This window comes from Cavia porcellus, unplaced genomic scaffold (genome assembly GCF_034190915.1).
Source record: "Cavia porcellus strain 051 isolate PalLab524CR breed Dunkin Hartley unplaced genomic scaffold, mCavPor4.1 scaffold_31, whole genome shotgun sequence".
NCBI lineage: Eukaryota > Metazoa > Chordata > Mammalia > Rodentia > Caviidae > Cavia > Cavia porcellus.
The window spans coordinates 21,044,946-21,057,293 of NW_026947514.1; positions in this window are offsets into that span (position 1 = coordinate 21,044,946).

Consider the following 12,348-nt stretch of genomic DNA (forward strand, 5'->3'; position numbering starts at 1 on the left):
GTTACCATTGCCCAATGGGAGGTCGACCTATTATTCATGGACAGGGATGATGATTTGCTTTCCAACAATGAATCCCATGTGTCTCCAGATGTTGAGCTATGAAGAACTATGATTGCTGCAAGCCATGAATAAAAAATAAAGGAAATCCCCAAGTTAAGAATCACAAATTCTTCTAGGAATAAATGTGTTTATATAAACAGAAAAGCAAAATCTTTGCTCAACTGGTCTTTTAATAACTTTTAATAATAAAAGACTTTTGCTCAAAGGTCTTTTAATAACTGATTGTTACAGAAGTATAATTTGGTATGAAATAAATTTCCTATAAACCTTTGACTCTTTGTAAAAGGATTATTTTCATAAGATTGCATTCATAATACCATAATACACATGGCAAATATTTTCCGTTTTTATTTCATTGACGGTTGTAGGTTTGTTGTTAGTGTTAGTTTGTTGTTTTTCTGAATAAACAGGGCAAGCAGTCACCAGACAGGTCACCTGTGTAGGCAGAAAGCTTTCACAAAGTCCTTTTTTAAAAGTCCCTAGAAATCTTGAGCACCTGTATGGCACATGAGTTCCACAGAAGAATTTAATCCAGGAGCAAAGCACAGGCATTCCCATCTGTTCTGTCTCCTTATGCATGGCTGGAGCTTATACTTAGAAGTCCATTTCAAGCAACAGCTCCAAGAGTCTTTTTTTTTATTCCGTGCCACAGTTCAGCTTTAGTCTACTCTTTCATATCCTCATACTTAATTCTGAAGGCCCTTTACCTGCTTATCTGCTATTCACTTTTGGTAAATTCTCTCACATGTAATGTTGTACGCACATTAGCTCCCAGGTGCCGTCAGCTTTAACCTAGACACACAATTCTGCATTCTTCCTAGTCTTTCTGTAATGATCCCATCATCATCCTACTCTGCCTACTCGAGTTCAAGAAAAAAAAATATATTAACAGTTAACTCTGGGGAAAAGACTAATTTTAGAGAGGGAGGCGCTCTAGGTATTGAAATACTTGTCTATTCTCCTTAAGTCACACCTAAAATCTTGTCTGAATTATACCTTCTTTCTGCCAGGACTCAGACATAGAACAAGAGTCTTAGGGAGTGGGTGACAGAAGCCATACGTGTTTTGGAACAAAGCAATCTTGATTCTGAGATCCATTGTCTCATGCCCGGCACAAAATACCCAGGAGCCACAGTTTAAAGGGGAAAAGTTTATTTTGTCTCATGGTTTTAAGAGGTTTTAATCCCTAGCTGGCTGCCCCAAGACAGGAAAGCCATGGTGGAAGGGTCTCACCTATGCAAGCTGCTCACACTGTGACAGCCAGGAAGCAGAGAGGAAAGGGAGGAGCCAGGGAAGGAGATCCATGCAGGTCCTCACCTCGGTTGGGAGGAGTCTATATTTGTAATCCTAGGGAACAGTTATTGGAATTCTAATAAGAAAATTCCAATCCACCACTTTCAGTGCAACCCATGGCAAGAATAAAGAGATGAACACATATCTGTAGTTGTGGGGAGCCAAGGGGCTCCTAAGTCCAGTTAGAACAATGGCTAGGCCATGACACAGGGCTGGCCCCAGGATTTATTAATTTTTGAGAAGGGAAATGGCTTGGAGTTGACTGTGAGAATGGCGGGAAGCATGTGGGTGCTGTGAGCTAGGCCAGGCAGAAGGCATAATAGCACCTCTGCAATATGCACAGAGACAGAGAGAGATGCAGAAAGAGTACTGGATTCTGGTAACAGGTAGGCTGTAAGGAGGGATCTGCGTAACAATTTGAGGAAGTATCTTGTGTTTTGCTCAGTGCTTCACCTTTGATATCTGACCTTCATGACCTGAGAAGTCATGGATTCTTTCTTAAACCTCAGTCTCAGTCTACAGTCATGCGTGCTAGTTGGAAGCTACAAGTGGGCACCACTGACCTGTCCATTGTTTCTAAGGCTACACATGAGCACCTGGGTTAGACCCATTTGCATTGCTTAAAGCCAATTGAGGGAATAAAATATTTTCCTAGCCAGCTCTGTACATATCATCAATACATGGAATTAGGGCCAGGTTCAGCCACAATGGAGACAACATAAACCCTTCACAATCCTCATGACATATCTACAACAGCATGCAGCCATAGCAGTCCCATGACACAATCAGCTTCCAAAAGCCTCACCCATGCACACAAGAGGCTTTTGGGGGCCATTCCAGATCTAAAACCCAACACCCACCTTTCTATTATGCCTTTACTTGCTCTCATGATCTATATAGGTTACTTAAGCCCTTCTTTCCTTAGTTGCATTGTCTATAAAAAAATGAAGATTAAATGAGAAGGCATATCAAAATGTTGGTACAGAATCACTCAACTCTTTTGTAGTTGTTGATGAGGAAGCTGAGTTTTTAAGCATTTATAGTAGTCCATGAAGATGGAAGCATTTGTTATCATCTGAAAGCCAGCAGATTATAGTCTCCAAACATGGCCACGGCAATAACTACAGTCCCATTTGCTTTCCTAGCATGTTGCCATTCTCAATAAGAAGTAGGATTTGGTTTTCCCCCTTAATCTGTACAGACCTCTGTGACTTTCTGAACAAATTGTACATGGTAGGAAACAGACTCCACATGATTTCCAAAACCACTTCATAAATCCAAGCAACTACTTTGAGGATAACAATATGCAATATATTGACCATTGATAATCTCTTATTTTGTTTTGAAATTCTGTATCATTATTTCTACTATTTTTTCATTTAATAAAAATGCTACTCTGTCCTGGCTCTATCTAAATGCTTCCCTTGCTGTGATTTAAGGAAGTTCAGGAAATATGACGTTACCACATTTATATATTCTAGCTATTGGTACTAGCTAAGGTCCTACTTAACAGCAAACATCAGCCACCAAGCCCATGGGTGAAATATCATTATTCCAACCTCACCCCTGGCTTCATGCTGCCTTAGCTAGTTCCAACTAGACCAGGATGACTGTCCTCACAGATTCCAGCCCAAATTACAGACAGATTTGTGAGCAAAATACATGCTGCCATTATTTTAAGTCACAAATTTTGAAAGTGGTTTACCATGCCATTGGAACTAGAACACTTAATCTCAGTAAATTAAATGTACTTCTGCTAAGTTTAGTGTCAAAAAGAATTTTCAAATGAGATTTTTGAAATATAAAGATGAAAAGGATCCTAAAATTCTTCCCAATTTACTTCTCTTATTTAGTAAGAAAGAAAGAAAGAAATGAAAACACCTTGTACATGATCCTGTAAGTAGTTTAGAACCTTAGAACTAAACCCAGTTCATTAATGCCCTTTCCACAACATGACTATGGATACTGAATGAGTCTGTCAGGTTCAGGATGCAAGGGGTCTTCTAAATGCCACTCTTCTTCAATTCTACCAGTTAACATTTCTATGCTCTTTTCTACTTATTTCTTTTTTCCTGCCTCACAGAGAGCCCCATCTGAACTTGATTGATCTACTATATAAGGTTAGGAGGCTGGATGGGATCCAAGAGGCTCAAGTGAGCTAACAAAAAAAATTTTTAAATGTATCAAACCATGAAATCAACCAATGTGACTCCAAAAAAGAAAGAGAGAGGCTGGCAAATACATACACTGAACGCGAAGCTGCTGTTCTGCAGTCGCTCTTGTGAGGATAAATCCCTGCATGCTGTATAATATGGATCAGATGGTTTGGCAGGAGCCAGCACTTGGCAGGCAGAGAGTTCCGCATGATGGTTTTATCTTGTTAGAAGTTAATCTATTATGATAGACTTACATACACATATAGCACATCAATTAAAAAATGTTATGGCAAATAATTGATTGCAGACTCTATGTCTTAGAAGTGGCGGTAAGAAAGAGTGTTGACACGAATATCTGTCTTTCTTCATTGCTGCTAGACATGTAAACCCTTTAAATTTGCCAACAAAAACTTTTCAAATGCTATTTTTAAAGCTTCTTTTTAAATGAAAATCAGGCCATGACAAAATGTTGACTGCCTTCCCTCGAGAATTCTCGAGGATGCATATACGCAATGTGACACATGAAAAAGCCTAAAACATTGTGGGTAACAGTAAAGGAGAAAACTGGAATGACAAGGAATAAAGAAAAGATTGAAAATAAAAAAGAGCAGAAGAAAAGATTAAAGAAATAAGCTAGCTGCATTCATCATAACTGTGCTTCAATGCCTTCCTCCTATCCCAAAAGGTACTTCTCAAGTCAAGAAGAGGTTGTGGGTTCTATCAATGAGCTTCTTCCTGGAGCTATAACTAATCTCTCACAGTTATTCAAAAATCTTCTCTCCCTATTGTTCCTAAATGTTTGATATTAATGCTTAAATCAGGGGTCAGAAATCTACAACTCTCACTTGCTACCTGTTTTATAAGTAAATTTTTCTTGGACCACAGTCAGATCCAGCTGTTTACTTTCATCTGTGGATTCTGTAGTGCTGGAAAGGAAAAGTCACCGCAGAAACCTTAAGACCATAAAGTAGAAAATATTTGATTTCTGGCCCTTAGAAAAATTTTGCAGACCCCTGGCTTAAAGCACTGCCAAGTACCACAAGTTCTTACTTCTGGATACTTTATGGAAATTTTCATTTTTAGTGTGGTGTTCTTTTTTTGTCAGAGGAGTAGAGGGCACTGGTTTTTTAAAACACAACAAATAGGACCCCTAGTATTATTTCAACAAAGCTGAGAATTTGCTTTGTGAAAAGTTTCCAGACTCACTACGGAATCTATGGAACTGAAAACACAAATAAGAGCTTTCATAATTTTACATCCTTCATTTTTAAGCATTTGCAGTATTTTATAAAGACTTTGTTGAACAAAAAGTAAACAGAACGATTCCTGGAAACTTGACTATCTTTTTTTAAAGCAAAGCAAAAAAAAAAAAAAAAATATATATATATATATATATATATATATATATATATATATATGATACAGAATTTTTTTAAAAATAGTAGGAAATCAACACTAGTTAATATAATACATACTGTTAGAGGTAGTCGTTCAGGTTACAAGATTTAGGCATGAAAAAAATTATCACACAAACAATAAAAGCACAAACTTCTTTTTGATGAACTAACAGAGATTAGCAGTATAGTTATCTGTCCTATGCATATACACTCATGTATATATACCTATATAATCTTTTCCTTCTACTTTTTCTCCTTTCCCCTCTTCCATTTGTTCTTTTCTTTTGAACACTTTCTTTCCCTTTCATTATCACAATATCTATTGTATATTTTTGCTCTTACTACTCTTTCAGGTTTTTTTATACAATGGAATATTACCCAACTATGAAGGATAATCTTGAGGCTTTTATAGGTAAGTGGAGGCAACTTGATACCATACTCAAAAGTATAATAAATCTAGCTCACATTTGTAAATATCATATTGTCTCTCTAGTGGGAAAAAAACTTGACTATCTTAAGCCATTAACTACACAAACTACTGCTTCTCCTTAAGCAAATTTATCCTCAGTAACTGTTTATGGTTGATACATTGTGTCATTTTGAGAAGTCTAGAAACCTAAACTAAGTCACTCAGCAGCTCTCCATCCTGGAGTGTAAAGGACATGCAATTAATTACCTCTCTAGGATACTGTCCACTGTGTAAATTTGAGAAGGACAGAAGTTTAAGTCATTCAGCAGGGAGCAAGGGTCCTTACTCTGAACACCCTCAGCCTATGCAAGAGGAGGGCATCGAGATGTGTCAGTGCTACCCCCAGCCTACTTACAATACAAGGGAGGAAAAGAATCGGGTTTCCTCCTCCATTTTGCCCTTTTCCTCTTGTTGTTTTTGCTATCTCCCACAGCTACCATAAACAGTTGACCAGTTGTGTTAGAATGCCTTAGAGCCACCTGAATATGGACTGAAACCTCCACAAACTGTGAGCTAAATAGACCTTTCCCTCTTTCATTTTGGGTGTCAAGTATTTTGTCTCATGAAGGAAAGAAGAGTAACCAAGACAGTAATATACCATACTCAAACCACTCATTTAACCCCAAACCACTGATTTTCTTGTGCTAGGGAGAAAAAGATGAGAAAAGATGAAATGTATGGCTCTTATGTGATTTGGTACTAGATCTTCTTATAAAAACCCTAGGGAAAAATTTAAAGTGGAAAAATTAGGAGGAAAGAGAAAAGAATTGAAATAAAAATCACAGTAGAGGAGCTGTTAATCACTTTTATTGTTCTTACCTGGGTATTTCCAAAGAGTCAAATTAAATGGTTATCTAAGCAAAGTGAATTATGTGTTTAAAACAGAAGAGAGTATTGGTGCTGGCTAATGTTATGGGGTATCTGAACTGCCCTTAGAATGATAAAGTGCATCTGAGTGTCTGTGTTGGTATTTGACACCAACACACAAAAGAAAATGGCTTTACAACAAGGATGAAGCCTGAAAATGAAAACAGCATGTTAAAACAGGAAGAAAAGGCAAGAGGAAGCTTGGAATGGCTGAACTTTTTGTTTTGCTTGGTCTGAATTTATAGTGTGGTTTTATACATTGCTCTGAAAGAATAATAAATTGGAAAAATGTTTGAAAACATCTCCATATGTACATCAGGGTTCCAGTGGCTTTCCAACTCATGCAAGTGGGGTGCTAATGGCTCATTATGGCATGCAAGATGCATGTATGTTCTCATAACTCACACTCAGTTACTCTGTACCGGCTATAACTGGAGAACTTCCATCATGTTAATCACCAGTTTTGTCAGCCCTAAGTGGTTACCTTCCCAGATGTTGACTGTCAGAACTGGTTGTCTTCCAGATGTGTTAGAATTTCACATATCTCTGACAATCCTAAGCGAATGTATGAATGCTGATCTGAATCAGATGAGTCTCTCTTGTCTTTGTCAAAATTGTCTCATTTTTCTGGGGATATCCAGTTGAACAATGGTTTCTATAAATAATAAAATACCTTGAATGCGACTCCCTATCAGCACCACCAGTGTCATCTATAGGTTCTAGAAAAATGAAAAAGCTATGAGAATTAGCAATCAGTATGAACTCTCATTCCAACATCTCAAAATCTTGTGAAATGACTTGATAATATTCTAACCTGAAAGATAATAAGGCCCCAGACTGAAATCCCAATGGCACCAAAGATAAACATAATGAATTAAATAAAATAAGATTTTCAAAATTGCAAAGTTGGGCATGCTTGTCCAGCCTGCTACTTAGCAGGCTGAGGCAGGAGGATCACTTGAGCTCACAAATTCAAGGCCAACATGGAAACATATAGAGACCCTGTGCCAAAACTAAAAATCCAAACTATGTGGAAATAGCTTGGATCTAAAATTTCCTAAAATGTTGGGCAGATTTTATTTAATAATCATTTTTATTTCTATTTTTCTTGAATTTATTGATTATAGGCAAAGACACCAAGGGCCTTAAAACATGAAACTTTCAAAGTCCTAAGCCTATAGGACAAGTACTGGTTAAGCACACAAACTTCGGAATGTGCACTTAAATTTGTTAGAACTCTGGACATTTGCAAGTCCTCCATTTTTTGATAAATATAATACCCTCATCAAGAAAATATAATCTAAGAATAAAGCAGATTTTGGCATTATCCCAAAGCAAGCTATCAAGAGTGTTTCTCTTCTAACTTAGAAAGGCATTTGTCTTTTTCTTTGCTGTAAAGTCTTGTTTCAAACCATGATGAAAATGAAGTCATGGGAGCTTAGTTGGTGATTCTGGTTACAGATCATTAATATGAACTCACAGAATTATCCTGAATTTTCCACCTTAACAAATGAACTAGGCTTTTTCTGTGATGCAAAACATCTGAATGGGCCATGAACACTTCAGTTACTAAGCCTTTACTAACACTGTGGCTCTCTGGACAACTGATCAAATTTTTTCTTTTTTCTTTTTTCCAGAGACAGGATCTCACTAAGTTGAGACTGAATTCTCAATTCTTCTGCCTCAATCACCCAAGGAGCTAAGATTGCAGGTGTGTGGCACAATGCCCAGGAAAGTGAGAAGAAGAAAGAGGAAATTACAGAATTGTGGAACGAGGTTTTGTGCTAGATTTGTGATTTCCATAAAGGTATCTCAGGAGCCAGCCTTGGGGAAAGCTCAGGCCCGGGAGAGTTCGTATGTTCCCTGCAGCTGTGTGTACTCTTTTCCATCTCACGTGTGGATAGCACATCTATTATTTCACACAGAAACAGAGGTGTCCTCAGTGAAAAAATTTTGAAAATTGTCCTCCAAGTATCATTTTAGGACCAAAAGCACAGCACCACTTGGGAATTTATTTAGAAAACAATATTTTTCTTGGCGGTACTGGGGATTGAACCAAGAGCTTCCTCACTAAGCTACACCACCAGTTTTTTGGTTGTTTTTTACTTGAGATGGGGGTCTCACTAAGCCAGTTGCCCAGGTAAGACTCGAACTCACAGTTATTCTTCCCCAGCCTCCCAGAGTGCTGTGATTACAGGTATGTGCCACTGCACCCAACTTCAGCTACAATGACTGAGGATCAAAGAACCTGGTGGTCACTGTAGGTCATTTCTCATAATTACCTGACTTCCAGGACTCATGTGAACATAGACAATGCTTTGGGCCTGAGGTTCTTCCTTTTTAAAAACTGAATATGTGAAGGAAATTTCTTCCATATTTTTCATACTATTTTCACCCTATCTCATGGTAAAACAATAATTTCCCCTCTTGCCTCAAAATCTACACATATAGGCAATGCATACTTGTCTTCCGAGGCTCTCCATTCTTGCATCGTGATATCCCCAAGGTACTTTTTACTCTACGTTGTTACATTTCATTCAGATTAAAGTGTTTGAGATATGCTAAATAAATTTTATGACCCATCATTTACTTGCAAAGTATACTTTAAAAGGTACTATACTTATATCAGATAATTTTAATGGGATTAAGTGGAGCTTGTTTTTATGTTTATTTTAACTAAATGAATAATTTTTCAAATTAACTCTTCTGGAACCTAATTGTTCCTTCACATTTCAAAAACAGAGAGTACTAACATAATCCTCAACCAACAACAATTCTGTAGCTGGAAATCTCAGTTCTATAGCTTACTTATGTGACTTTGGACAAGTTCCCTTTCTAGGCTGAGTATTGCTTTCTTTAACTATAAAACAGAGTCCTAATCTATCTCTTCTGTGATTGGAATGAAGACTGGAGAAAACAGGCACAAACATCTGGCCATAGATGCACAACCAATGATAACTTTATCATCCTTGATGGTGAGAATATCATGCATTAGTATTTATAAGCTATCCTCAGATGTTCATGTAAAAAAGACATAAACATTTTGTGCTATGGATTAAACTGTATGAACACAAAAATTCCTCCTAAAGCCTGATTACAGCCCTTAAAATCAATTCTACCCTAAAGCAAGTCGCACTTGTTTGAATAAGCCAGATTCTCTTTAGTGAGACTGGAATTTGGGCCTCTTTGGTCTTCCCAACTATCACCTTGTACTATCAATAAATGGACCGTTCCCTTCCTCCTTAGAGATTATTTGGATTTTGAAAACCCATATGCTGCCTAATCATTTGCATCAACTACTGGTGCAAATTCCATATCCTTGTTGGACTGATTAAACCTGGTGCCTGAAGATTACTGTTATACTTTATCTATGGAACGATAGCTCTGGAAAAAAATTAATAAAAATTTTGAGATTATATCTGCCTGTGTGATCCTGAGATATTGTATATTTAATAACTGAGCAGAATTTAAAATGCCTCCTGTTAAAGCAGAAGAAAATAAACAGGAAAGAAACTGCAGTACAGGCAGACCCTCTGTTTAAAAACTCAGAATTTATGATATCACTTTAGACACCCACCATCACCCCAGGAAGATGCTAAATTCTCCATCCCCTCCCTAGGCTCCTTGTGTCTTTGGAGACACTTTAATAATACTGAAATAGTAAAAATTATGTGACCAAAAATTTGGAGGAATAGAAAAAGCTAAAAGTAAGAATCATGTAGTGCAATCTACTGCTGGCACTTCCGCCTTAGGCAAAAATATACTCACTAACCCAGGAAACACATCACCCAAAGACACTTCCCTCTGCTCCCAGTCAGATCCATCTTCCTTTCTTATTCCTCTTCGAATTTCACCACGAGGAGTTTTATTAGCTTAATGAACAACATTTACAGAGAGGTAGAAGGTTGTTGACCTAGCTGATAAACACACACTAGGGTGAATAAATTAAAGTTATTTCACTTGTCGCATCTGCCTAACATAGAAATACAAATGTAGGAAATGATGAGGTACGATGTTCACAAGGGGTTTCTAGCATTAAAATTCCCACAACACTGAGGCCCTATAAGTAACCCTGTCTTTCCTATGTTCTCAAAGCTGGGTTTGATGTATGGTGATGGCGTCTTAACAGGTAGAACAAATTGACTCGCTAGAGCTAGGGTAAGGAGGGAAAGGGTTATTTGGTTCAGGAAACCCCAAAACTCTCCATACAAAACCAACACTAAATTGAGCCTGAGTATGCAAAAATTTTTAGAGACTTTCTAATTCTCTGCCCATAGTCTTTCTCAATTTTCTACTGATATTAAAATCAACAGAAACAATAGCCAGCTTTTTACTGAACATATTAGGTGCAATACTTACCTGTACTACGAAAATGACAAACTTCATTTACCATCATAAATTAAATATACTGAGACAACTGGTCTGTACAAAGTGAGTTTGTAGTGTCAGAGTAGAAAATGAAGTCCACACAGACAAAAGGAAGAAGTTAGGAGAATATTTACTGGAAATCAGGAGAAGGGAAAATGTTGTGCTCCTGTCACCAAGAAATGATTCCAAACAGAAGTCCAAATGATCTTCTTTGTCTTACCTTTCTGCGACTGCAGGAAAATCATTTTGTTACTCCTGATCAATTCAAAGAAAGTGAATTCAAAGCACAGGATTGCTAATACTCCTTGAAGTCCAGTCTGGAAGTAGGGAGTAATTGTCAACTAATTTGACATATTCCAGAGCCAGGTACGGTGGCGCAGGCCTTTCATCCCAGCACTCAGGAGGCAGAGCCAGGAGGATCCTTGAAAATTCAAGACCAGCCTGGTCTACCAAGGCCCTCAAGGACAGCCTAAACTGCATAGTAAGACAGTGATCTCAGAAAGAAAAAAAATACTCTATATTTCTGTAAGAAACCTCTTCCTGAGAGGAAAGCTTCTTATCTCTCCCTTCCTAACATTTTATCTTTCTTCCTGTGTTTTCTTTTATGTTTAAGCTTAACTAGCTGTGTGGCTTGAATTAGTTCTTAATTCTACCTTAGGCCCATCCCTATTACAATGTAAATCAAAATGCATTTAGTAAACCTCACCTTCCAAGCATCATAACTCAAATGGTTACACACTATAGAATATGGTTGTTTCCCCTTCATGATTGTGTGCCCAACTGGGTATTGTGACTGCCCAACACAGCAAGAGAGTATCATACTACGTAACCCTAGTCTGGAAATAAAATCAAACTCCAAAACATGATTCTACTAAATGCATACTGCAAACCATCCTAAGTACCATCCTAAGGGATTGAGTACAAACTTATCTATGCTCCAAAAATGGTAAACATTTGCTGCCCTTCTCCACAGTCCTCACATTAACATTTTCAAGTGTCACTGTGATCCATTCTGGATAAGGAAATAAGTCTATGAGGTCAGCCAACCAAGATTTGTGCTGTCCTTTGTCTAAGCTTTGAAACTGGCTTTTATATCCACAACCCAAAAGGAATCAGCCTTGTGTTTAGCTATCTAAGATAAATCTTCCCTTCTCTGTGACAAATTTTTACTCATTTCCACTCAAAGAAAGCTCAAATTTCTTTTCTACAACACTTAAAAAAGAATAACTCTTCCATCCCCGTGCATATTTTCTTAATGATTTAACTCTCTAACTGGATGCAAAAACTGTCCCTTTATTAGTTAATAGACATCTCTTGGAGGGGCTTCTGCACATCTGGAACTACATTAGACTCTGAAAACATAGGTTTTAAAATGTCAGTTTGCCTCACACAGAGTTGAGACAAAGCAAGAAACAGTCTTTTATTACTTCTTTAGGTTGCCAACCACTATGCCTTGCACAGAGAAATAGAATAATGTTTTTGTGTTCATTGATTGACTTCTTGAACCAAACAAGTAATAAGAGGTCTTATATTTACCTTATGGTTTGGCTGAAACTTCAGGGATTGCACGTCATCTAGCCTAAACCTCTGGTTTTATGGATAGAGTGAAACACAAATGAAGTTATATAGCAAATTGTATCACTAAGGATAAATTAAGTTTATATCCTGTCTTGTGCATCCTAATCTGCTGTGTCTTCTAAGTGGACCCAGAATTGACAGTTAAACTAAATGCAAGGGA